Source organism: Panthera tigris, chromosome B1, assembly GCF_018350195.1.
Source record: "Panthera tigris isolate Pti1 chromosome B1, P.tigris_Pti1_mat1.1, whole genome shotgun sequence".
Lineage (NCBI taxonomy): Eukaryota > Metazoa > Chordata > Mammalia > Carnivora > Felidae > Panthera > Panthera tigris.
This window is the reverse complement of record NC_056663.1, coordinates 163,766,043-163,791,661: the sequence shown is the minus strand read 5'-3', so window position 1 is coordinate 163,791,661 and position 25,619 is coordinate 163,766,043. Positions and strand designations below refer to the sequence as shown.

Below are 25,619 nucleotides of genomic sequence, written 5' to 3'. Positions count from 1 at the left end.
CTTGAGTATGTTTGAAACTTTTTGTAATAAAAGGCTAAAAAATACTTCTCTCCATCACATTTTTTTAATGTTTCTTTATTTTTTTTTTTTAAGTTTATTTATTTTGAGAGAGACAGAGACAGCCAAGTGGGGAAGGGGCAGAGGGAGAGAGTCCTAAGCAGGCTCCACGTTACCAGTGCAGAGCCCCACACGGGGCTCGAACTCACGAAACCCTGAGATCATGACCTGAGCCAACACCAAGAGTCGGATGCTGAACTAACTGAGCCACCCAGGTGCCCCTAATGTCTATATATTTTTGAGAGGGGGTGTGTGTGTGGGAGAGAGAGAGAGAGAGAGAGAGAGAGAGAATGAACGAACTACGGGGGAGGGGCAGAGAGAGACAGGGACAGAGGATCTGAAGCAGGCTCCACACTGACAGCAGAGAGCCCAATGTGGAGCTCGAACTCACAAACCATGAGATCATGATCTGAGCTGAAGTCAGATGCTTAACTGAATGAGCCAACCAGGTGCCCCTCTCCATCACATTTTTCAAAATCTTGATCAAAGTTATAGGATCTACCTATAGAAAATTTTTTGTGAGAATATAAGAAGTGTCCATTACAAATTGGAAAAAAAGTAGATTTGATCACTTTATTTAATTGCCACTAAGAAAGCTTTGGCTATACTTGTGGTAATGTCTCCACCAGATTCAGAAGAAGAAACGATCCCAGATGTTAACACAACTGCTCTTAGTGGTCACATTCACACAGCTTCTTGCATCCATCAATCTCAAAGTGCTCAGTAATTAATTACAGAACTGCTGACCCTGTTGAAGTAATGAGTTATTTAGCATCTGCATTTTATAATTGAGTAAATGGAGCACTGAGGTCAAACAACTGACCAAGGGCAAACGAAGATACAGAAGTCCAGGCTGTACTGCTATGCTCTTTATTGGCTATCACAGCTGAGGGCCATAGTGAAACTATTCATCCCCTCTCAGTTTATGATCACTAATGCAATTAACTTTTTAATACTCTGGCAAAAGTTAATCCGTGTTGCAGAATACATTCTAAGAGATGCCCCCAATGCCAAATACAAAATCCCCATGGCCCAGAGAGCAAGGCCACTCCCTGTGAGCCCACCAGCACTTGCAATGGGGACAAGGTCTGTTTGGTTTTCTCTTCCTCATTCCCTCACCTCCCTTCTGGAGGGTGTGATGCTTCACTCCACCTAGACAGCAACCAGCCTTGGAAGGCTTTCGAGGAACATGTAGGAGTTATTGTAGTAAGTACAGTGAGTACATCTGAAACCTCCGTATTACCATGCACAGGCTTTAAAGTGGATTCAGAAAGAGAGGTGGCTTTTTTCATCAATTCACTAAGGTAATATCATGTCAAACCATAAGAAACTGTAAGTCCAAAATGATCAAATATTGGTGATTTCTGATCAACTTAATACATTTTGTATATTTAGCACACTTTCATCCTACTCACACACTTCATACTCTGAAATACAAACCATTTGTACTTTTCCTAACTTCTGCTTAATTATAACCACAGTTATGATTTGTGAGGCTCTTGTTACATAGCCGATGCCTGAAACAGACTGAACATTGCGTGAGAATGGGAATGGTGCCCATTCTCTGGTGTGATTACCAACAGCACCCAGCATGGTCAGAACCCAGTCAACGATTGGTATTGACGACCCAGGAAACTGTTGGAATTTGTATTAGATTTAACTTAACCAAATTTTAAAAATCTGACAGTTGGGACGCATGGGTGGCTCAGTTGGTTAACTGTCTGACTCTTCATTTCAGCTCAGGTCATGATCTCATAGTCGTGAGATCGAGCCCCATGCAAAGCATGGAGCTTGCATGGGATTCTCTCTCTATCTCCCTTTGCCCCTCCCCTGCTTGCACTCTCTCTCTCTCAAAAAAAAAAAAAAAAAATCAGACAGTTAATCTAGAATAATAGCAGCTCTTTTAAATCATACACTATTTTGATCGCTAACTTGATAGCTGTTTTCCTGTTGACAGAGGTTTCCTTGTGAACTTCACAATTTGGAAATTTTTCATTCCTGGTTATGAAAGAAAGCAGGTCACACTGAATAGTTTACGTCCCCAAATCAAAAAGTCTTATATAGTCCATAGACAAGATAACAGACAAGGCTAGGAATTAACTGAAATCTCCTCACGCCTTTCTATCGTCTCTCTCACGCCACCTCAGCCCTTCACTCTTTTAGTCAATATTTCTGCAGCGTCTGCTCTCCTCCCCAGGAATTTCCACCTGAGTGGCAAGAAATGATTACTCATAAGGCAATATGGAAAGTTCTTCACTGAGCAAAACGCAGTGGGACATAAAGGAAGAAGAGGTTAATTCTTCCAGAAAAAGAGTCTGAGAAGGCTGCACAGATGAGCTGCCTCTTCGAGCAGAGCCTTGAATCGCAAATGAGAGTTTTCCCAGCAAAGAAAGGAGAGATGATTTTACATAGGACACCTCACAAGCGAAGGTCGGTCACTACAAAAGAACATGGCAGGGCAAGCCTGGTGGTGTGTAGTGTTTTCCAACGAACGGAGGGACGGGCGGAAGAGGCAGGAGACGAGACTGGGAAGGTGAGTCAGGATCAGGTTATGAATGGCTCTGCATGGAGTGCTGAGGAGTTGCGTCATTAATCTTCCAGGCAATGAGGAACTGTGGCCTCAAGGGATTATATTTTAATATGCAAGGGTTCCCACTGCTGAAGACAGAAAGCTGAGCCTGGTTCTGTCACTTGGTGGGACTGTTCTTCGGGGAAAGAAAAAGTGGGTAGCTTTTTGACAAATAAAAGGATGAACCACTATCCTTTGCTTTATCCCCTTAGACTAAGAGCCAGCAGGATTCCACAACAAAGTTCTTAATGCTCAAGAGCAAAGACGCTGCAGCCAGACTGCCTGAGTTTGGATCCCGGCTCTGCCACTTACTTGCTGTATCCCCTTGAACAAGTCACCTAACTTCTCTGGGCTTCAGTTTCTCTAGCTATACAACGGGATGAGTACTAGCAAACAACTTCATACGGTTGCTGTAAACTTAAAAAGTCAAGTCATATTGGGGCGCCTGGGTGGCTCGGTCGGTTAAGCCTCCAACTTCGGCTCACAGTTTGTGAGTTCGAGCCCCACGTCGGGCTCTAGGTGCTGGCAGCTTGGAGCCTGGAGCCTGCTTCGGGTTCTGCGTCTCCCTCTCTCTCTGCCCCTCCAATGCCCATGCTCTGTCTCTCTCTGTCTCTCAATAATAAATAAACGTTAAAAAAAAAAAAAAAAAGTCAAGTTATATGAAGCTCTTGGAATAAAACTGACAAGTGGTAAGTGCTCAATAAGTTTAGCTATTAATGTTCTTTTTCAAAACCATATTAACCCTTAGGGAAAATAAAAGCAAAAGCCACTAGTTCTATTTAAGAAAAGTCCCTCCTACCTACCTTCTAGACTCCAGAGAATGATGCCAAATTTGACTTATAAAATAAACTGGCATGAATGAGATTCTTCCTTGGGTCTTAACAGCATCAATACCCTAAAATTACAGAGGGACACAATAGAACAGACGAGTGTCTACCCATATCTACTCTCTCCAACCAGAAAAAAAGAGATTAACCTTTTACTTCATGGGTTTTACAACCCATGTTTTTAAATCCTGTTTTGAAAAAGGACGGTTGATGCTTCATGTGACTGTACTATTTTTATTCTTTGAGGCTGTTATTTTAGTTCTGTCTTATAGTATGAAACCAATACTGAATCAGCAAGCAACTAGATTAGCACTTCCTTTTTACGTTAGAAACAGTTAATCTCTGGCAACTCACAGCCTTCACACACAGTAGCAGAGAGCACACTTGGTCAAAATTTGGTCAAAGTCTCTCTTCTTTCAGGGCAGAAGAGTAATGTTACAAAGAACACACTTTTACCAGTCTGTCGGGCTTCCTTAAAGGCTAATTCATGGTCTGGTTAATACAAAGATCAAATACGGGTCTGATCCTTAGGTTAACACACCATTTAGCCAGCCAGAAAGTCTCACAAAATTACCCAGAAGCAGTGCAGCGTAATGGTTCAGAGCTTGAGAATCAGACAGTCTGGGCTGGGATCCTGGCTTTGCCGTGGCTGGCTCTGTAACCTTGAGCAAGCTGTAAAACGGGAATGAAAACGGTATCTTCCTTACAAAGTTAAGAGGATTAAAGTTAATGATTATGAAGCATGTAAGACCTTGCATAATATAAGGTAAGCACTATGGAAGTTTAGTAAATTTAAAAAAGGGCGGGGGGGCACCTGAGTGGTTCAGTCAGTTAAGCATCCTACTTCAGCTCAGGTCATAATCATGCGGTTTGTGGGTTCAAGCCCCACGTCAAGCTCTGTGCTGACAGCTTGGAGCCTGGAGCCTGCTTCAGATTCTGTGTCCCCCTCTCTGTCCCTCGCCCACACATGCTCTGTCTCTCTCAAAAATAAACATTTTAAATAAATAATCGGGGGGGGAGGCTTACAAAAGGTTCCAAAGCCCTTCTGTTCCCGAGACCAAAAAGCAATCTTTATTTTCATTATGCAAAAAGATGTGTACCCAGAATGACCTGGAAGTGACAGAAAGAATGTTCTCCACTGTCTCTGCTTTTAAAGTAGAAATTAGCTTCTTAAGGTGTTTTCTGGCCCATCAGATACAATAATTTGTAATATTCCATTTGCCAGATACTCATAAACAAATAGCCTTGCAGGGTAGGTATTTCCTCCATTTCCAGAGAAAGAAAATGTGACTCAGAGTTTTATTAACTGCCTGATGTCACAGCTGGTAAATGACAGATCAGGATTCAGAGCAGATCTATCTGGCTTCAAAGCCCACTACACAGTCCCTTAGGAAGCGGCCTCCCTAGAAGATAAACAGTCTTCACTGGACTAGATCTGATGATTTCAGATTTACTTCTTACTAATCCCAACTTCTTACTCACACCTGATCCTGAGTATCTGACTACATAGCGAGATACCTGTCTTTATGTCTTTCTTTTATATCTCTCTTTAACATGATTTGGAATAAATCCATCATATACATCCTTGAACCTGGATCCCATTCACTCATTTACTAATCATTTATTATTTGCCACAGGTCGCTAAGCAATGCCCTCACCTGCCTTGTGAAGTTTAGAGATTAGGGAAAGACTGAAAAAATAATTGCACCAATAATTTATTACATAGAGATAGGAGATACAAAGTAAAAGTGAAAGGGGCACATGGGTGGCTCAGTCCGTTAAGCATCTGACTCTTGGTTTAGGTTCAGGTCACGATCTTGAAGTTCATGGGTTCGAGTCCCAAGTCTGGCTTCGTGCTAATAGTGTAGGCCTGCTTGGGATTCTCTCTCCCTCTCTCTCTGCCCCTCCTCTTCCTCTCTCTCTCTCTCTCTCTCTGACTCAAAATAAATAAATAAACTTAAAAAAAGGTAAAAGTGAAAGATGATATTATACAGGGAAAATTAATCTAACCTGGGGGATCAGAGAGTTTGTACTGAGTAAGTGATATTTAAGCTGAAAGCTAAAGGAGATGTTAGCCAGTTAAGGGAGGGAAAATATGGATTCTAGACAGAGGACACAGCAAACGTATAAGCTGTAAAGGTGGAAAGGAGCTGGGTGCTTTCAGGGAACAGAAAGACTGGTGAGCTGGAACGCTAGAGTGAGGAACAGAAGGAATTGCAGATTAATGTAGACAGGCAGGCAGGCTGTTGGACCATAGGCCATACTGAGGATTTTTAAGATTTGAACTGGGGAAACAAGAAGCTCCTGAAGGGCTTGAAGCAGGAGAGGGACATGGCTATATTTGTGTTTTTAAAGATCACTATGGCCTTCAGGTACAACAGACTGGAGAGGGCACAACATGAAAAGAGGAGTATAGTAGAACATGGCAGAGATCCCTAGTTGTCTGCCCACCGTATCCATTTCTCATCAGTAACAGAACCCTGACTTTTACTTGGGTACATTGATACTGAGTCTAAAAGACTATTTCTCAGCACCCTCTGCAGCCAGGTATGGCCATGCGGCTACATTCTAGTCAATGAGATCTAGGTGGAAATCCTATGTGGAGCATAAGGGAAAACTGTTAAAGGGACTTAACTCGGATAGGAAAAGTCCTTTCTTGCTTTTCTGTCTTTCTTCCTTCTTCCAGCCTGCAATGCAGTCAAGATGGCTGGAACTCCAGCAGTCATCTTGGGCCAAAATGAAAGATATAAGCTAAGACAATGGAAGGGAAAGCCAGGATCCAAGGTGCCTGGGTTGGATCCACCACACCCATTCAGGACAGCCTGCTTCCGGTCTTTTTCCACCCCCACATTGAAAAAAAAAAGTTCTGTTTTGTTTAAGCTACTATTACTTAGGTGTCCTATGTGATATATGGCCTAAGTTAATTCTAACTGATACAAGGGCTACTGTATTTATCCAAGAAGAGGCAGTGACAGCTTGGATCCTGGTGGTATAGAGAGAGGGAGAAGGGCAAGACTGAGATATATTTAGAAGGCAGAATCAGCAAACCCTGTTGGGAGTCCAGACATGAGAGAGGGTAAGGGAGAGGGGTAACTTCAGACCAACTCCCAGGTTTCTGGCACCAGCAACTGGGTAGAGCATGGTGCAATTACTGAGCCAGCATGATGGGGACATCCTGAACATCTTTTCATACATTTTGGAGTTGAGATGCCTGAGGAAACTCTTAGACCACAGGATAGACATCAGGCTGGGAAATATAGATTGGAGAAGTCATCAGTAAGCACACAGATGCTAACCGAAGCCACTGGAATGGACAATGCCTTTTAGGGCAAGTACAGAATGGGAAAAAAGGCCCTAGAATAGAACCTCAAGGAATACCAACTCTTGAAGCGGACAAGAACGAGCAGCCAGAAAGGAAGTTCGCATGAGGAAATAAATGCCAATTATTCACTGCATGAACAAGAAGGGCTTGGAGGCTATCACACGGGCAGGGAGGTCACTTCTAGCTGGTGATGTAAGAACAAGTCAGCAGGATCTAAGAGACACAAGCAGGCCACAAGAAGGAAAAGGAAAGAAGAGAAAGGAACAGGGAAACCAGAATGTTCTCAGAGTCCGGCCTGGCAGAAGGAGGCTGTGAGACTCGAGACTTGGACAGGGCTACATTCCAAGGGAAGAAGAGAAGTAGTCTCCTTTCCCCCCAGAAAAACCAAGAGCCCAGTCAGTGGCTGGTCAGCTCTCAAAGTCAGAGTTACAGGCGCATTCCTGGGCTATCTGATTCCAGCATATTCCAGGCTTGTCTTATGGTGAACAGGCTTTTATTCTCCATACTGGAACTTACTTCAAACAGTTATCTTAAATTTCCATTGTTAATTAAATAAAGTTTTAAAGGAGTACGGGGTAGAGGGTAAGGAATTTAATTTACTCAAAGCAGCATAAACAGTCAAAAAGAGAGAACAGAGTTTTACATAGACTGAGGGTTTAACAGTAAGGGCGATATTACGAACTTTTCTTCAAGACTCACTATATGGCAGACTTTGCTTTAAATTCGTTTAGTGCAAGTTTTAGATGCATATCTCAATTGAGTCTCACTACAACCCTATGAGGTAGTAACTACTATAGTCCCTGTTTTACAGATGACAAAACTGAGGTGCAAAGTGGCTAGGTTCACTTTAATCTAGCATCATATAAACTGGTGGGTAACAGAATCTGGGATTTGGACACTAGCCGTCTAACATCATAACCAATGCTTCTTGTTTTATTCAGAAAATTTGCTTTTCTTAACTCTAAATAAAGAACATTTCCAGTCATGACATTAACATAATTAGTGGAAAAATAATTATGCAAAACCATGGGCAGGAAAATCATTTCTACTTCACTTGAAAACTGAGAGAGCAGGCCAAAGAGAAGGTAAGCTTTCTTTTCTTTAACTGGTCTGTCTGGTAACCCAGAAAAAAAGGAACCTGGGTTTTAGTCAGCTCATGGTACCCTGCCCAGCTCTTTCCCAGAACTGTTCCTCTTCGGCAAAGCCCCTTTGAATGTGCTTGAGACAACTGGATAGCACGCAGAAAATTCAGTCAGCCCCTGCTCATGAGAACAAAGCAAGGTGTGACCCCAACACAGGACCCAGACACAGAGGAGATCAGGTGGAGGAAACTGTTCCATTTTTAGTCAAAGTTCACTGATGTAAAAGTGAGTCTGAAGTCTGGGGCCACTGGAACAAAAGAAACAATATTTCCACTCGAGACACGAATGGCAAACCTCAGTATTTCAAACGAAGGTCTTTCAGGAGAGAAAAGCCACCGAGAATTCAGAGTAGGGTGATGAGCTACAGTGAGATGTCTGGGCTAAGCAGTCATAATTAATCATGATTTAGATCAACACAGAACCTTTTAAGCACCGAGGCTTTACAGACAGCACACACGCACGCACACACACACACAGAAGCCGCGTGTCAAAACGAGGATGCGCACAACTCAGTGAGCCATTATTAGAAACCTACCATATATCAATTCTATACAAGCGCTAGGAGGCAAAGGCAGATATAATAAGATACAAGCAGGCATAGTCTCTGGACTTTCTCAATTTTCTCTCCTATTTTTGCATTTAGTTAGTGTGCGGAAAAGAGTTAACAGAGCAGGCTCGAGACTGCTATTCTTAGAAAGGTCTACTTGCCTTTCTACAGCCGGCCACTGGCTGGCTTCTGGGAACCTGGACTTTGGGAAGATCCCACCATGCCCAGCACTGGTAAGAATAGCTCTTTGTGCCTAAACTATTGGTACAAACAATATGGTTTATGCTGAGCACCTGCTTTGCCTTCTGGAGTCTGCAATGTGGTGCATGCTAGACAGAGGGTGCCTATATCCCCAACCAGTCCCCAACAAAAAAAACAAAAACAAAAAAACAAAAAAAGCTTGGGCACTGGGTCTCTAATGAGCTTCCTGGTAGACAACTCACTGAGGGAGTTTTTAAGCAGGTCCTATGGGACTCCACTGAGAAAAGGGGTCCTGCAAGCTTGTGCCTGGTCTCCTCTGGACTTTACCCCATGTGCCTTTTCCTTCTGCTGATTTTGCTTTGTACCCTTTTGCTGTGACAAATGATAGTAATGAGTACAATAATATGCTTTGTACTCAAATGTCAACACTTTGACATTTATTAGCTGTGAATCACTGAGTTCCTTAATGTGTTCTCTAAACCTTGGATTTCTCTGAAAATAAGATAGTAACACCTGCCTCAGAAGACTGTGGTGAACATTCAATAGGTGCTAGACCCTCAATAACATTATATTCTTTCCTCTTCAGGCTAACAGGTGAACGGCAGCCCTCCAGCCGTACAGCAGCCACGTTGCACAATGCCAGGCAGCCCTAAATGAGGCTCCCTTTGCCCACTCTCTCCAGTGTCTACTTCATAAAAAAAAAAAAAAGACAAAAAAAGATGGAGTTCCTGTCAAACAGGTTTTTCTGCCTAACCAAAAACAGCAAGCACATCTGCATTTTAAAAAGAAATAGGCTGCATGAAAAGATGTTCAACACTATTAGCCATAAAGGAAATGCAAATCAAAACCACAACGAGTTACCTCTTCACACTAAGTAGGATGGCTAGAATCAACAACACAGATAATAACAAGTGGCTTAGTGAGGATGTAGAGAAATTAGAACCCCCATACATGCCTGGGGTGCGGGGGGGGTGATATAAAAAAATTGCAGCCCCTTTGGAAAATTGGCTAGCAGTTCCTAAAAATGTTAAACAGAGTTACCCAATGACCCAGCAAGAGAAATGAAAATGTAGGTCTACACAAAAACTTGTAAGTGAATATGCAGAGCAGCTCTATTCACAGTAGCCAAAAGGTGAAAACAACCTAAATATCCATGAACAGATGAATGAATAAACAAAATGTGGTATATCCATATAATAGAATATTATTTAGATATAAAAACGAATGAGGTACTGATACATGCTGCAATATGAATGAACCTAGAAAACATTATGCTAAGTGAAAGAAGCCAGACACAAAAAGTAACATATGATTCCATTTATATGAAATACCCAGAATAGGGGCGCCTGGGTGGCTCAGTCGGTTGGGCGGCCGACTTCGGCTCAGGTCATGATCTCGCGGTCTGTGAGTTCGAGCCCCGAGTCGGGCTCTGTGCTGACAGCTCAGAGCCTGGAGCCTGTTTCAGATTCTGTGTCTCCCTCTCTCTGAACCTCCCCCGTTCATGCTCTGTCTCTCTCTGTCTCAAAAATAAATAAACGTTAAAAAAAAAAAAATAGAAATACCCAGAATAGGTAAATCCATAGAGACAGAAGGCAGGTTACTGGTTGCCAGGGGCTAGGGGTGGGGGTGGGGAGGTGGGGCTGGGAGGGAGGAATCGGGATCTTCCTTCCTTTCTTTCTTTCTTTTTTTCTTTCTTTCTTTCTTTCTTTCTTTCTTTCTTTCTTTCTTTCTCTCTTTTCTTTCTTTCTTTCTTTCTCTCTTTTCTTTCTTTTCTTTCTTTCTTTCTTTCTTTCTTTCTTTCTTTCTTTCTTTCTTTCTCTCTTTCTTTCTTTCTTTCTTTCTTAAGATCCATTGCTTTCCTCTCATGGCCTTCCTTGTATCAGTCTTTAGGGTTCTATGTTTAGTCTAGCTGTTTACACTGACAGCCCTTCCCTTTGAATATTTTAGTGACCCTTTTGATACCTTCCAGCTGCTTTTTTCCCCCTTCTTTTTGTTTTGAGGAATGATCAAAGCTATATACAGTTTTTCAAGTGTTAATTATGTAGTTTTGTGCCATCTGGATTTATTTTTTTTAAGTTTGTTTTTATTTATTTGGAGAGAGAGATAGACAACCAGCAGGGGAGGGGCAGAGAGAGAGGGAGATAGAATGCCAAGCAGGCTCCAAGCTGTCGGCACAGAACCTGATGTGGGGCTTGAACTCAAGAACCGTGAGATCATGACCTGAGCCAAAACCAAGAGCCAGATGCTTAAGCCACCCAGGTGCTTCAGTGCCATCTGGATTTATATGATCTAATACTTTCTGACTTTTCAGATGATCGATAAAGGCAATCAAATGAGCATTAAGTAATAACAATAACTATTTTTTTTAAGATGCAGAATGTTTTCGGGGCGCCTGGGTGGCTCAGTCGGTTGAGCGGCCGACTTCGGCTCAGGTCACGATCTCACACTCCGTGAGTTCGAGCCCCGCGTCGGGCTCTGTGCTGACCTCTCAGAGCCTGGAGCCTGTTTCAGATTCTGTGTCTCCCTCTCTCTCTGACCCTCCCCCGTTCATGCTCTGTCTCTCTCTGTCTCAAAAATAAATAAACGTTAAAAAAATTAAAAAAAAAAAAAGATGCAGAATGTTTTCACTACCATTTTTTAATCAGATTTTCACAACTGTATGAAATAGGTAAGGCAGATACTACTCCCCACCCCCACCCACCCCCTGCCCCTGCCCTTTAGGAACAAGATTAGTAAGGTTCAGAGTAATTACATGACTCCCTGGTCCCAAAGACCAAACCAGCACTAGACCCTAGGTTTGCCAACTCCTTATTCCTACATTCAATAGTCATAGATGGTGTAGAAAATGTTGGGGTTCACAGCCAATAGCCAAGAAAGAATTCCTGTAACATCTTTGGTGCAAAAAGGTGGTTTTATTAAAACCTTGGGACAGGGCCGAAGGGCAGAAAAATCTGCACTGAGGTTGTGACAAGTGACTGATTAAAATACCTTCACGTTGGGAGGGGGTTAGGGATAGCTTAAAGCCATGTTAAGTCTCTAAGGAATTTTGGAAGCAAGGTTTCCAAGACCTTGAGGGGGCTAGCTGCTGTCAGGAAAAGGTCATTTATTACTGTTTAGTAAAGACTCAGTCATGAGACCCTTCAGATGTATATCAGTGGGCCATATGCTTGGAGTATGATTGCCAGCATATATCTTGGGGGAGTAGAGATAAAGGAAGTTTCCAAAGGAATTTTTGGTAGCCTGGAGGGATTGGGCTAAGATTGTCTTTTGCCCTTAGCGAAGTGTCATCACAGAGGCAGCCGAGCTCCTAGGGGAAGGTCCCTCTGGACTTATCTATGGGCTGTTAAGTTGTAAGGAAATTTAATTTTTTCTTTTGCCTTTGTTTCCCACATCAATAGAGACCATCAAAAGCTAAAGACAGAAGTGCAGAATGCTAATGTGTAGAGTTTAGTAATTTAAATTTATGGACTAGAAACTATTAACAAAGAATCTAATTGAACTTCTTTCTAAATAAAAACAAAACAAAAATATTTCTAGCGATGTTTAGGTGTCCATGAAAACTACATGTTGATATGCTAAGGAAGCCTCATTTACTTGCATGTAATGTTTTGAACCTTAATGCTGAGAAAATGTGATTGCAATTTAGGAACCAATGGATTATCTCAGAATGTATAGGAAGCAGCTCATTTTTACTTTCAAAAGATGCTTTAAAGAGTTTTTTTATGTAAAATACGGGAAACTATGAAGTCTAAGTTTTGTTGTGATTTTTTTTTCTTTTGCTGATTACTTTAGTTTTAAACTATTTTAAATATTTTAGCCTCTGCCTCCCTTCACCTTTTCTCCCACCCCAATTCTGGCAACCACTACTCTGTTCTCTATATCCATAAGCTTGGTGTTCTTGTATTGTTGTTGGTGGGGGGGGGGGTTGTTTTGTTTCTGTTGTTTTTGTTTGCTCTTTACATTCCACATAGAAGAGAGCTCAAGCAGTATTTGTCTTGCTGTGACTGATTTATTTCACTTAGCATAATGCCCTTGAGGTCCATCCATGCTGTCACAAATGGCAAGATTTCATTCTTTTTTTATGGCTCAAAAATATTCCACTGTACATACATACAATCCTCTTTATTCATTCATCCATTGATGAATACTTAGGTTGTTTCCTTATCTTAACTATTGTTAATAATGCTGCAATAAACATAGGGACGCATATACCTCTTTGAGTTAGTGTTTTTGTTTCCTTGAGATAAATACCCTGGAATTGCTGGATCATATGGTAGTTCTATTTTTAATGTTGTAAGGAACCTCCATATTATTTTCCGTAGTGTCTGTACCAATTGGCATTCCCACCAACAAAGCACCCCACATCCTCAGCAATGCCTGTTCTTCTTGTCTCTTTGATAACAACCATTCTAACAGGTGTGAAACAGTATCTCATTGTGATTTTGGTTTGCATCTCCCTGAATATTAATGATGTTGAGCATCTTTTCATTTACCTGTTGGCCATCTGTATGTCTTCTTTGGAAAAATATCTATTCAGATATTCTGTCCTTTTTTTTAAATTTATTTATTTAAATCCAAGTTAGTTAACATACAGTGTAACATTGGTTTCAGGAGTAAAACCCAGTGATTCATCACTTACATATAACACCCAGTGCTCATCCCAACAAGTGCCTATCTTAATGCCCATCACCGATTTAGCCCAACCCCTAACCAACTCCCTTCCAGCAACCCTCAGCTTGGTCTCTGCATTTAAGAGTCTCTTATGGTTTGCCTCCCTCTCTGTTTTTATCTTCTTTTTCCTTCCCTTCCTCTATGTTCATCTGCTGTGTTTCTTAAATTCCACATATGAGTGAAATCATATATTTGTCTTTCTCCAACTGACTTATTTCACTTAGCATAATACACTCTAGTTACATCTACATTGGTGTAAATGGCAAGATTCCATTCTTTTTTGATCACCAAGTAGTATTCAATTGTGTATATATATATATATATATGACATCTTCTTTATCCATTCACCAGTCAGTGGACATTTGGACTCTTTCCATAATTTGTATCCTGCCCTTTTTTTAATCAGATTGTTTTTTTGCTATTGACTTGTATGAATTATTTATATATTTTTGGATATTAACCCCTCATTAAATATATGATTTGCAAACATTTTCTCCCATTCAGTAGGTTGCCTTTTCATTTTGTTGATGGCTCCCTTTGATGAGCAAAAGTTCTTTAGTTTGATGTAGTCTCCTTTATTTTTGGTTTTGTTGCATTTACTCGTGGTGTCATATCCAAAAAATCGTCACCAAGCCTATATCAAGGAGATTGCTGCCTACGTTTTCTTCTAGGATTTTTATAGTTTCAGGTCTTATGTTCAAGTCTTTCGTCCATTTTGAGTTAATTTTTGTGTATGGTGTAAGATAGTGGTCCAATTTCATTCTTTTGCATGTGGCTGTCCAGTTTTCCAAACACCATTAAAGAGACTGTCCTTTCCCCATTGTGCATTCTTGGTTCCTTTTCATAAATTAATTGGCCATAGAAGCATAGGTTTATTTTGGGGCTCCTATTCTGCTCTATCAATCTATATGTCTGTTTTTATACTAATACCATACTGTTTTGATTACTATAGCTTTGTAATACAGTTTGGAATCAGGGAGTGTGACATCTCCAACTTTGTTCTTTCTCAAGATTGCTTTCGCTATTTGGAGTCTTTTGGGTTTCCACACAAATTTTAGGATTGTTCCATTTCTGTGAAGAATGCCATCAGAATTTTGATAGGAATTGCACTGAATCTGTAGATCATTTTGGGTAGAATAGGCATTTTAACAATATTAATTCCTCCAATTCATGAGCATGGGATATCTTTCCATTTGTGTCTTCCTCAATTTCTTTTATTAATGTCTTGTAGTTTTTAGCAAAGGTCTTTACCTTTTACAGATCCTTTACCTCCTTGGTGACATTGATTCCTAGGAATTTTATTCTTTTTGATGTAATTTAAATGAGATTGTTTTCTTAATGTCTCTGACAGTTTGCTATTGGTCTGTAGAAATAGAACAGATTGTGTGTGTGTATGTGTGTGTGTGTGTGTGTGTGTGATTTTGTGTCCTACAATTTTACTGAATTCATTTATTAGTTCTAACAGTTTTTTCATGGTCTCTAGAGTTTTTAACATATAATGTATGTCATCTGCAAATAGTGAGTTTTATTTCTTCCTTTCCAATTTGCATGCCTTTTATTTCTTTTTCTTGCTTAACTGATCGGGCTAGGAATTCCAATACCATGTAATAGTGGTGAGAGTGGACATCCTTCCCTTGTTCCTGATCTTAGATGGAAAGCTTTCAGCTTTTCACTATTGAGTATGATGTTAGCTGTGGGCTTGTCATATATAGCTTTTATTATGTTAGGTACATTCCCCATATATTTGCTTTGTTGAGAAGATTTTATCATAAATCGATGTTGAATTCTTTCAAATGCTTTTTCTGTATATATTGAGATGATCATATAATTTTTATCCATCATTTTGTTAATGTAGTATATCACATCAACTGCTTCTCAAATGTTGAGCCATCTTTGAATCCCTAGAATACATTCCACTTGATCATGGTGTATAAAAATTTAATGTATTATTAAATTCAGTGTACTGGTATTTTGTTTAGGATTTTTGCATCTATTTTCATAGGGATATTGCCCTGTAATTTTCTTCTCTTGTGACATTCTTGTCTGGTTTTGGTATCAGGGTAATGCTGGTCTCACAAAATGAGTTTGGAAGAATTCCTTCCTCTTCTATATTTGTAAGAGTTTGAGAAGGATTGGTATTAATTCTTCTTTGAGCATCTGGTAGAATTCACCATTAAAGGCATCTGGTCCTGGGTTTTTGTTTGTTGGCAGGGGTTTGTTTTTGTTTTTAATTTTTTTTTAACATTTATTTATTTTTGAGAGACAGAGAGAGACAGAGCATGAGCAGGGGAAGGGGAGAGAGAGACAGAGAGAGAGAGAGGGAGACACAGAATCCGAAGCAGGCTCCAGGCTCTGAGCTGTTTTTTAGCACAGAGCCCGATGTGGGGCTCGAACTCACGAACTGTGAGACCATGACCTGAGATGAAGTCGGACACTCGACCGACTGAGCCACCCAGGCACCCCTGTTGGCAGGTTTTTGGTTCCAATTCAATCTTCTTGCTAGTAATTGGTCTGTTCAGATTTTTTATTTCATCATGATTCAGTCCTGGTAGGTTGTATGTTTTTAAGAATTTATTAATTTCTTCTAAGTTGCTCAATTTGTTAGTGTATAATTGTTCGTAGTAATTTCTTATGACCCCCTGTATTTCTGTGATATCAGTTTTAACCGCCCTTTTATTTCTGATTTTATTTGAGTCTTCTTTTTCCTTAATGAGTTTAGCTGAAGCTTTGTTGATTTCATTTATGTTTTAAAGAAACAGCTCTTAACTTCATTATCTTTTCTATTGCTTTTTTAGTTTCTATTTCTTTTACTTCTGGTTTAATCTTTGCTACTTCCTTCCTTCTTCTAACTTTGGGCTTCATTTGTTCTTCTTTTTCTAGTTCTTTGAGGTATAAAGTTAGGTTGTTTATTTCAGACCTTTCTTGTTTCTTGAAGTATGCATTTATCACTATGTATTCCCTCTCAGAACTGTTTTTGCTGCATTCCACAGATTTTGGAATTTGTTGTATTTTTATTTTCACTTGTCTGAAGGTGTTTTTTAATTTCTCTTTTGACCCATTGGATGTTCAGTAGCATGTTGTTTTAATCTCCTTATGTTTGTGAATTTTCCCATTTTCTTCACATAACTGATTACTACTTTCATACCACTGTGGTCAGAAAAGGTGCTTGATACAATTTTAATTCTCTTAAATTTATTCAGACTTGTTTCTACCATATGATCCATCCCAGAAGAAAACTTCTCCAAGAAAATAGCTTATACACTCATCTGGAGCCCCAATTTTTGCAACTTCTGCCCAAAGGAAGCCTCCAGATAGCCTGGCTCTGGTGGCCAGTGGGGTTTATGCTTGTGGTCCAAAAGAACTGTATATATTTGCATACTTTTAAAAGTTGTTGTCTATGGGTCTGGCTTCCAACCAGCCTGAATCTAGGTGCTAAGATCTTCTCCCCCTTTGAGATACTGACAGGTCTTGGCATAATCTCAACTACTGGGAGCTATGAAAAATATAATAGGTTGCTTGGAGAAGCACAAACAAGATTTGGGGCAGGGTTGAATGACAAGGTTCATGTCCTATGTGAGGCCACTCCTTCAGAATTGGGGGCAGAGGGGTTCACCTACTGTATAGAAACCAAAACAGAGACCCCCAAAAAATGAAGAAACAGAGGAATTTGTTCCCAATTGCAGAACAAGATAAAACCTAAGAAAAAAGCCTTAATGAAATGGAGATAAGTAATTTACCTGATAAAGAGTTCAGAGTAATGGTCATAAAGATGTTCATTGAACTGGGAACAGAATGGATGAACCCAGTGAGAACCTCAACAAAGAAATAGGAAGCTGGAAGTCACAGAGTTGAAGAATACAATAACTGAACTGAGAAATACACTGAAGGGGTTCAACAGCAGACTAGATGAAGCAGAAGAAAAGATCAGTGAATTCAAAGACAAAAAAGTGGAAGTCACCCTATCAGAGCAGCTAAAAGAAAAAAGAATCTTAAAAAAGTGAAGATAGCTCAAGGGACTTATGGGACAACATCAAACGGACTATCATTCACATTATAGGAATCCCAGAAGGAAAAGAAAGGGAAAAAGGGGCAGAAATCTTATTTAAAGAAATAATGACTGAAAACTCCCCTAATATGGGAAGTGAAACAGAAATCCAGAGCCAGGAAGACCAGAGTTTAATAAGATGAATCCAAAGAGACTAACACCAAGACATATTATAATTAAAATATCAAAAGTTAAAGACAGGGAAAGAATCTCAAAAGCAGCAAAAAAATTTTTTTTGTTTCAGCAGAAACTTTACAGGCCATAAGGAAGTGGCACAATAAAATCAAAGAGCTGAAAGAAAAAAAAAAAATTCCAACCAAGAATATTCTAGCCAACAAAGTTATCATTTACAATTAAAGGAGAGAGAGAGTTTTCCAGATAAACAAAAGCCAAAGGATTTCACCACCACTAACTGGCCCTAGAAATGTTAAAGGATCTTCTTTAAGCTGAAAAGAAAGGACACTAATTAGGAACAAGAAAACATATGAAAGAATAAATCTCACTGGAAAGGAAAATATATAGTAAAGGTAGTGGGTTTATCACTTAACAAAGGTGGTGTATAGATTAAAAGACAAGAGTAGTGAAAGTGACTATGATTACAATTATTAGTAAAGGATATACAAGATTAAGAGTAAAATGTGACATCAAAAACATAAAGCATGGGGGGAGAGTAAAAATGTAGAGTTTTAGAATGTGATCAAACTTAAGTTGTTATCAACTTCAAACAGGCTGTTATAAGCTGTAACATGTAAGCTTCATGATAATCACAATGCAAAAACCTATAGTAAATACATAAAAGATAAAGAGAAAAGAATGTAAATATGCCATTAAAGTCATCAAATCACAAAGAGCAAGAGAAGAAAAAAGGAACAGAAAGGAACTACAAAAACAGCCAGAAAACAATTAACAAAATGGCAATAAGTATGTATCTATCAATGATTACTTTACGTATAAATGAACTAAACTCTCCAATCAAAAGACCCAGAGTGGCTATATGGATAAGGAAAAAAAAAAAAAAAAAAAAAAAGACCCATTTATATGCTGCCTATAAGAGATTCAGTCTTTTTTTTTTTTTTTCTTTTTAGCTCTTTTCAGTTCATTGCATGAAGGAGTAACACTAGTCCAAGTTAAAAGTGGATCCGAAATGGTTACATTACATAAGCTGTGAGATTTTTAAACTGGTGACAAGGGACAGAAGGGAAATTCTACTCATTGTGAGGAAATCCTCACTAAAGCTTCAGTGAGCCAAAAGCACTTACAGCCATGAACCTTCAGCTGGTCGTCCTCAGCCAGTCCAATCTCTATGAATTGGCATACGTCCTTGTGCTGGTCACCCTGTAGCTGAGTTACTTCTCCATGTTCTGGATGCTCAATTATAGTACTATTACAGGCAAATTTCTTCTTAAAGACCTTCACTAGTTTCTTTTTATCATAAGCATCAGCAATCCCCTGGATTTTTCTGCTGCTATTCTCCGATGAATGCTTATGGATATAATCTTTAGCAGGAAACAGATTATCACCCTTACTTGCATCAGCAAAGGGGCCAAAAGAGTGGAGATTCTAGATAACAGACATAAGATACAATCCCTTTTCCTTGGTGGAAACGGCCCACGGAAGGTGGTGGTGAGAGAAGGTTGGCACGCGGGACAGAGCACTGGGAAGCAAGGGGGCTCAAGGGTGGTGCCACTGAGTCCTCAGGGGTGGGTCAGTGACTAGGGCCAAAAGATTCATTTTTTTGTTGTTTATTTATTTATTTTGAGAGAAAGAGAGAGAGAACAGGGGAGGGGCAGAGAGAGAGGGAGAGAGAGAATCCCAAGCAGGCTCCTTGCTGTCAGTGCAGAGCCCAGTGCAAGGCTCGATCCCACAAACCATGAGATCATGACCTGAACAGAAATCAAGAGTCAGATGCTTAACTACACAGGTGCCCTGAGACTCCTTTAGATGTAAAAGGCACAAACAGACTAAAAGTGAAGGAATAGAAAAAGATCTTCCATGCAAATGGAAACCAAAAGAATGTTGGGGTAGCTATACACACATCAGAAAAAATAGACTTTTTTAAAATGTTTATTTATTTTTGAGAGAGAGAGTGCAAGCAGGGCAGGGCAGAGAGATGGGGACAGAGGATCCAAAGCAGGCTCTGTGTTGATAGCAGTGAGCCCGATGTGGGGCCTGAAATCGAGAACTGTGAGATCATGACCTGAGCCAAAGTCAGTCGTTCAATGGATGGAGCCACCCAGGTGCCCCAGAAAAAACAGAGTTTAAAACAAAGACTGTAATAAGAATCAAAAAAGGGCATTACATCATGATAAAGGGGTCATTCCAACAAAAGGATATAACATTTGTAAATATTCATGCACCCAACATAGCGGCACCTAAATATAGAAAGCAAACATTAACAGACCTAAAGGTAGAAATATACAGAAATACAATAATAATAGGGGTCTTTAATACCCTACTTGCATCCGGACAGAAAATCAATAAGAGAACATCAGCCTTAAATAGACCAAATAAACTTAACAGATATTTACAGAACATTCCATCCAAAAGCACCAGAATACACATTCTTCTTAAGTGCACACAGAACTTTCTCAAGGTTCCTGTTAGGGGTGATGAAAAGCTTTGGAACCAGACAGTGGTAATTGTTGCACAACATGACGAATGTACTTACTGCCACTGATCCGTACAATTTACCATGGTTACAATGGTAAATTTTATGTGCATTTTACCACCATAATTAAAAAAAAAAAAAAAGAAAGAAAGACAAGCCACCAAGTACAAACAAGTATCTGCAAAGCATATAGGGACAATGAGTTTGATTCAGAATATATGTATCTTTTAAAAATAAATAAGAAAGGGGCGCCTGGGTGGCTCAGTCGGTTAAGCGTCCGACTTCGGCTCAGGTCACGATCTCGCGGTCCGCGGGTTCGAGCCCCGCGTCAGGCTCTGGGCTGATGGCTCAGAGCCTGGAGCCTGCTTCCGATTCTGTGTTTCCCTCTCTCTCTGCCCCTCCCCCGTTCATGCTGTGTCTCTCTCTGTCTGAAAAATAAATAAACATTAAAAAAAAAAAATTTAAAAAAAAAATAAGAAATTTTTCTAATTGGGGAAAGAAGGAAAAATATCCAAACAGGCACTTCAACAGAGAGTAAATGCCAATGGACAATGTAAATACACAGACTTGCTCATCTACTGTAGTAACCCAAGAAATGCAGGTTGAAAAGACAGTGAAACACCACTATACACACACCTACTCAGAGGCAGGGGTGCAGCTCAGGGGAAAGGCTCAGGGCGGAGACAGGGAAGTTCCAAAGTCTGAGCAGAAAGTGGGAAGGGGAGGGTCTCCTCTTCCCCATAGTCAACAACGGCTGCCAATACATGTGGATGTTTAATAACTATTTTAAGATCTGAGAATCATAATTGGCCATGAAAACGATTCTAGTGAATTACTCACATAATCCAATTTCTTCATTTTAGAGTAGAAACTGGGGCACTGACTGGGTAAATGACCTCCCCAGGGTCAAATGGGCTGGCACAGCCAATTCTCTCTGCCAATTCATGTTCCACTGTGCCCCAGTGTCTTGAAGTACATGAACAGAAGGGCCAAACTTTGTCACTCCCCACTCATAACCCTCCAAAATCTCCCATCACATTAAAAAACAAAAAATCCAAAGTCTTCTCCATGGCCCCCAAAGATCTCTGGCCTCCTCCACCACTACACCCCACTCCATTCCATTTCAGCCCCTTAGCCTCTCTGCTGTTCCCTGAGCACGGAAGCACCACCTGCCTTTCCTGACGCCTTGCAGTCCTGGTTCCCCTCCCCAAGGACTTCCCCTCCCCCCTGCCTGTCTTTTCTTAAGATCTCTATTCCCTGACCACTGACCAAAGAAAGAAAGAAAGAAAGAAAGAAAGAAAGAACAGAAAGAAAGAAAAGAAAAGAAAGAAAACCCACAAGCATGCAAGTCCCCACCCCTCCCATCCTGCTTTGCTTTTTTTCAAGGTGGGAGATATTTATTGGTTTATCTGTATGCTGCCTTTCTCCTCTAGAATGTAAGTTCCATGACAGCAGGACATTTGCTTTGTATATGTTTTTGTGTCCTCAGAGCTTGGAACATTATCCACCAAAATAATTGACTGTAGTAATTTTTTAATTGATTCAAGTAAAAAGAGGCATGTTTTTTTTTTGTTTGTTTGTTTTTGTTTGTTTGTTTGTTTGCTTATTTGGCTAGAAAATTAAGGTAGAGACGTCTGGGGAACTTCTAAGTCAAATGGCCTACGTTTGAATCTTCTTACTCCACCAATTGGTAGTGATTATGAGTTACAAACTCAGACTTCTCTGCTTTTAAATTTTATATTTCAGTCAATTCAGAAAGTTTGCTGTTATTAGTTATGTACATTCCTCCACCATCAATACTTCCCTGAGGCACACAGTTTAAAATTTGCTCAGCAAAGAAATATTTAATCCTACCCTTTTGAGTATTCCTACTTAGAACTGAAAATGCTTTTATTTTTGCTAACTTTTAAAAAATTAGCAAATTTATCCATTATTTGGATTAAATTTAATAGAAAATAATCCTTTTTATAGCAAAGTTGGTATGGAAAATTGTGCCTCTATGAAATATTTAGAAACAGCATGGTATACTGGTAAGTTACAAAATAGATTCATAATGATCAAGAGCTTGGTTATATATTAACAGCACCTAATTACAACAAACATACAATGAAAAATAACTTATTCACAAGAGTAACTATAACCATAATACACTCAGGAATTCATTTAACAAGAAAAGTATGGTACTTCGGGGCACCTGGATGGCTCAGTCAGTTAAGCATCTGACTCTTGATTTTGGCTCAGGTGATGATCCCACGGTTCGTGAGTTTGAGCCCCGTGTCAGGCTCTGTACTGACAGCTAGGAGCCTACTTGGGATTCTCTCTCTCCCTCTGCCCCTCCCCCACTAGCACATTTTCTCTCTCTCTCTCTCAAAATAAATAAACAAACTTAAAAAGAATGTATGGTACTTTAAAAAACAACTCTGAAAGTATTAAAGATAAATTTAACAGATTAAAGTAGATATATAACACTTTGTTCTTGAAAGGAAGACTTCTAAGAACAGAAACCAATTATAGAGGCGATGGTTTACAATGGAGGTGCTTGGGAGTATTTCACTGGCAGAATTGATAGATGGCGTCAGGTATTAGGACAAATAAAGTCTTTACGCTCTGTAGAAACAGATCAAGGTTTTGAGTGGCCTGAAGCTTATACGCTTTAAGAAGAAGACTTTTTTTTTTTTTTAAGTGCAAAATTATGAATACAAAACTGCTAGGGGGCCTCCCGGAACCTCAGAAAGGGCTCTGGAATGAAAAGTCTCTAATGCTTGCTTTTCTATAACTTCATGGCAGACCCACCTCTGGTGTATGAAAATGTCACACTGAAGCAGCACATTTATCACAGCCAGGATCCCATCACGCTCTCCACTCACAAACATCCAGAGGAAAACATTCAGAGCAGACAGTCCCGGTGAGAGCTCTACCAACACAGGCTCAGAGATGCCGGGATGTGAACTAGCCTTACTCTGAGGCATGCATTTCCACCGGTTACCAGAACCCCCAAATGCAGCTGACTTCAAGCAACAGAGATCAATTCAAAGAGTGGATCCCCTGCGATCCTAGGAGAATGACCCAGTTATGCTTAGTGCAAAAACGTCTAGATCTGAGAAAAGCCAGACTCAAGAGCAAAAACCTTGAAATACATATATAACAAAGACAAAAGTGGGTGAGAGTGCAACGTATCTCATGTGTAGAGCCAGAACAGAAACTGCCGGTGCTCATATGGTACCTGCTCTCTGCCAGGAACTGCCCTGGTCACTTCACATACAGCGACCCATTTACTCCTTACCAAAACCTAGGAGGGTAGTCCTACTTTCTCCCCAGTTTGAAGATGAAAAAAATGAGGTGTAGAGATTAAGTAACTTGTCCAAGGTCACACGGCAAAAAGTAACAAATTTAGGATTTGAACCCAGGTAATCTGGCTCCAGAGTCCACAGTGTTAATCTCTCACTCTCTAATGCACAGAAACCCTATTAATTTGGAAATGAGCCTTAGACCACAACTGCAGTTCCTTATAATTAAGTGAGAGCAGACAACTGCTGATAAATTGATTCCAGAACCTCATGGAATACACTATCTTATCCAGTGGATTTGGGTTTTGTGTCCTACAGATGTTTCAGTCATCACGTCCGTCCTTAAAAAGTGATCAAATGGGACATCTGAAAATAAAGAAATGACCCAGTAAAAAAAAATAAAAATAAAACGGGGCACCTGGCTGGCTCAGTCAGAAGAGCATGCGCCTCTCGATCTCGGGTCATGAGTTCAAGCCCCACGTTGGGTGTAGAGATTACTTAAATAAATAAAACTTAAAAATAAAATTCTGGGGTGCCTGGGTGGCTCAGTCGGTTAAGTGTCTGACTCTTGATTGCAGCTCAGATCACGATCACACGGTTCACGAGATCAAGCCCCGCATTGGGCTCTGTGCTGACAGTGTGGTGCCTGCTTGGGACCCTCTCTCTCTCAGAAATAAACATTTTCTTTAAAAAAAGAAAAATTCTGAATTACATATTTGATCTTTAGCATGAAGCTACTCACCTTTTTCCACGACAATTCAAATCTGTACCATTTATTTTGATGTTGTACTATAGTCAATCCTAGTCGGGACTGAATCGACCTAAAACTCCATTTGCTTAACTCATAAAAAATGTTAAACAAACTTAATATACTATGGTAGATTTATAGGGGGTCCTTTCCAGCTGTGACACTGTTCTCTCCTGTTGGGATTGACTATGAGTGATTAAATTCACATTTAATTGAGTTACTTGTGAGTTTTTTCTGTGAAGAATCAAGTATTTATGAAATGAACTGTTTGTTTAACCAAACCCACCTTAAAGTTCTTAAGGGTTACCGTCTAAGCATAACCCTTTTCAACCTCTTTCACACAACCATTCACAGAAATCTTTTCTCTCTGTAGGTCTCTCTTCCACAAACTCTAATTTACTTGTATGCATAGGACTCCCACCTCACAGGGGGGCAGTGAGGAAAAAAAGAAACACAAACCATCAAGGTTGAAAGAAATGCCTTTTGAAGGTCTGATACACAGAGCCAAAGCAGGGAAGGAGGAAGGAAACCATGTATACAGGTGGTCAGTGAAGTTATGTTTAAGGAAGTCAGTCCCCCTTTGCGGTCATTAGCACAATGTGGTTTAACAGACAGCACATTAGCCAGAAAGATAAGACATCTTGGTTCATCTAGTCAGATGGGATGTCAATTCAGAGAAGGTGACCTGGCTTTGTCCCCTAGTTTCTTCACTTGCAAAGTAAATAGTGCAAAAGTTTGTTGGTTATCTGCAGGTACGCTTCACGGAGATGCTAGCGAGTACACAGTATCGCAATATGTATGCAAAACACTTGCGCTTTTGTGAAATCTAAGCCAACTAAAATTTAACAACAGAAGGAAACCTTGAAATCCTGTCTGTGCAACCACCCCCTATCACCCCTGGAAACCCAAGGGCAAGTGAAGTGTAAGAGTCCCAGATACTCCAGAAATACACAGGCGAGGGCAAACAGTGGGGTGTGAGGATGGGAACTCCAGCTTCACAGCCCAGTGGATGCAGTGGAATAAAGTCTGTCATTACGAGCCCGCGAAAGCAGAACTACAACTTAAGCAGCCTGTAAGCTTAACGGAGCCAGAGTCCTGCACCCTTTAATTCCTCCATCCCTAGCACACTGTATGTACTCGAAATCCTTCAAATAATGAGTAAGACAAATGACGTGAGGCCCGTGTAACAAATAAAAGTGTATGGACTGGGGCGCCTGGGTGGCTCAGTCGGCTGAGTGTCCAACTTCGGCTCAGGTCATGACCTCGAGGTCCGTGGGTTCTAGCCCCGCGTCGGGCTCTGTGCTGACAGCTGGGAGCCTGGAGCCTGCTTCAGATTCTGTGTTTCCCTCTCTCTCTGCCCCTCCCCTGCTTGTGCTCTGTCTCTCTCTCTCTCAAAAATAAATAAACACTAAAAAAATTTTTTTTAAAGTGTACGGGCTTATGACCTCTCTTCTGCCAGGAAATTAATTAACATATTAATATAGATTTAATAAGTATATATAATACTTTAAGATTTATACATTCTATAACTTATAAATATACAATTTTATATATATCATTTATAAATAAACAATTATATATAACATATGTGTTCC

At 40.2% G+C, this 25,619-nt stretch overlaps 1 protein-coding gene and 1 pseudogene across 3 annotated transcripts in view; both read right to left on the bottom strand.

Moving 5' to 3' along the window:
- The window catches only part of TEC (tec protein tyrosine kinase), a 124,648-nt gene that overhangs the window by 51,847 nt on the left and 47,182 nt on the right, over nucleotides 1-25,619 (bottom strand). The window lies entirely within an intron of this gene.
- On the bottom strand, nucleotides 18,539-18,956 carry LOC102972707 (annotated as a pseudogene).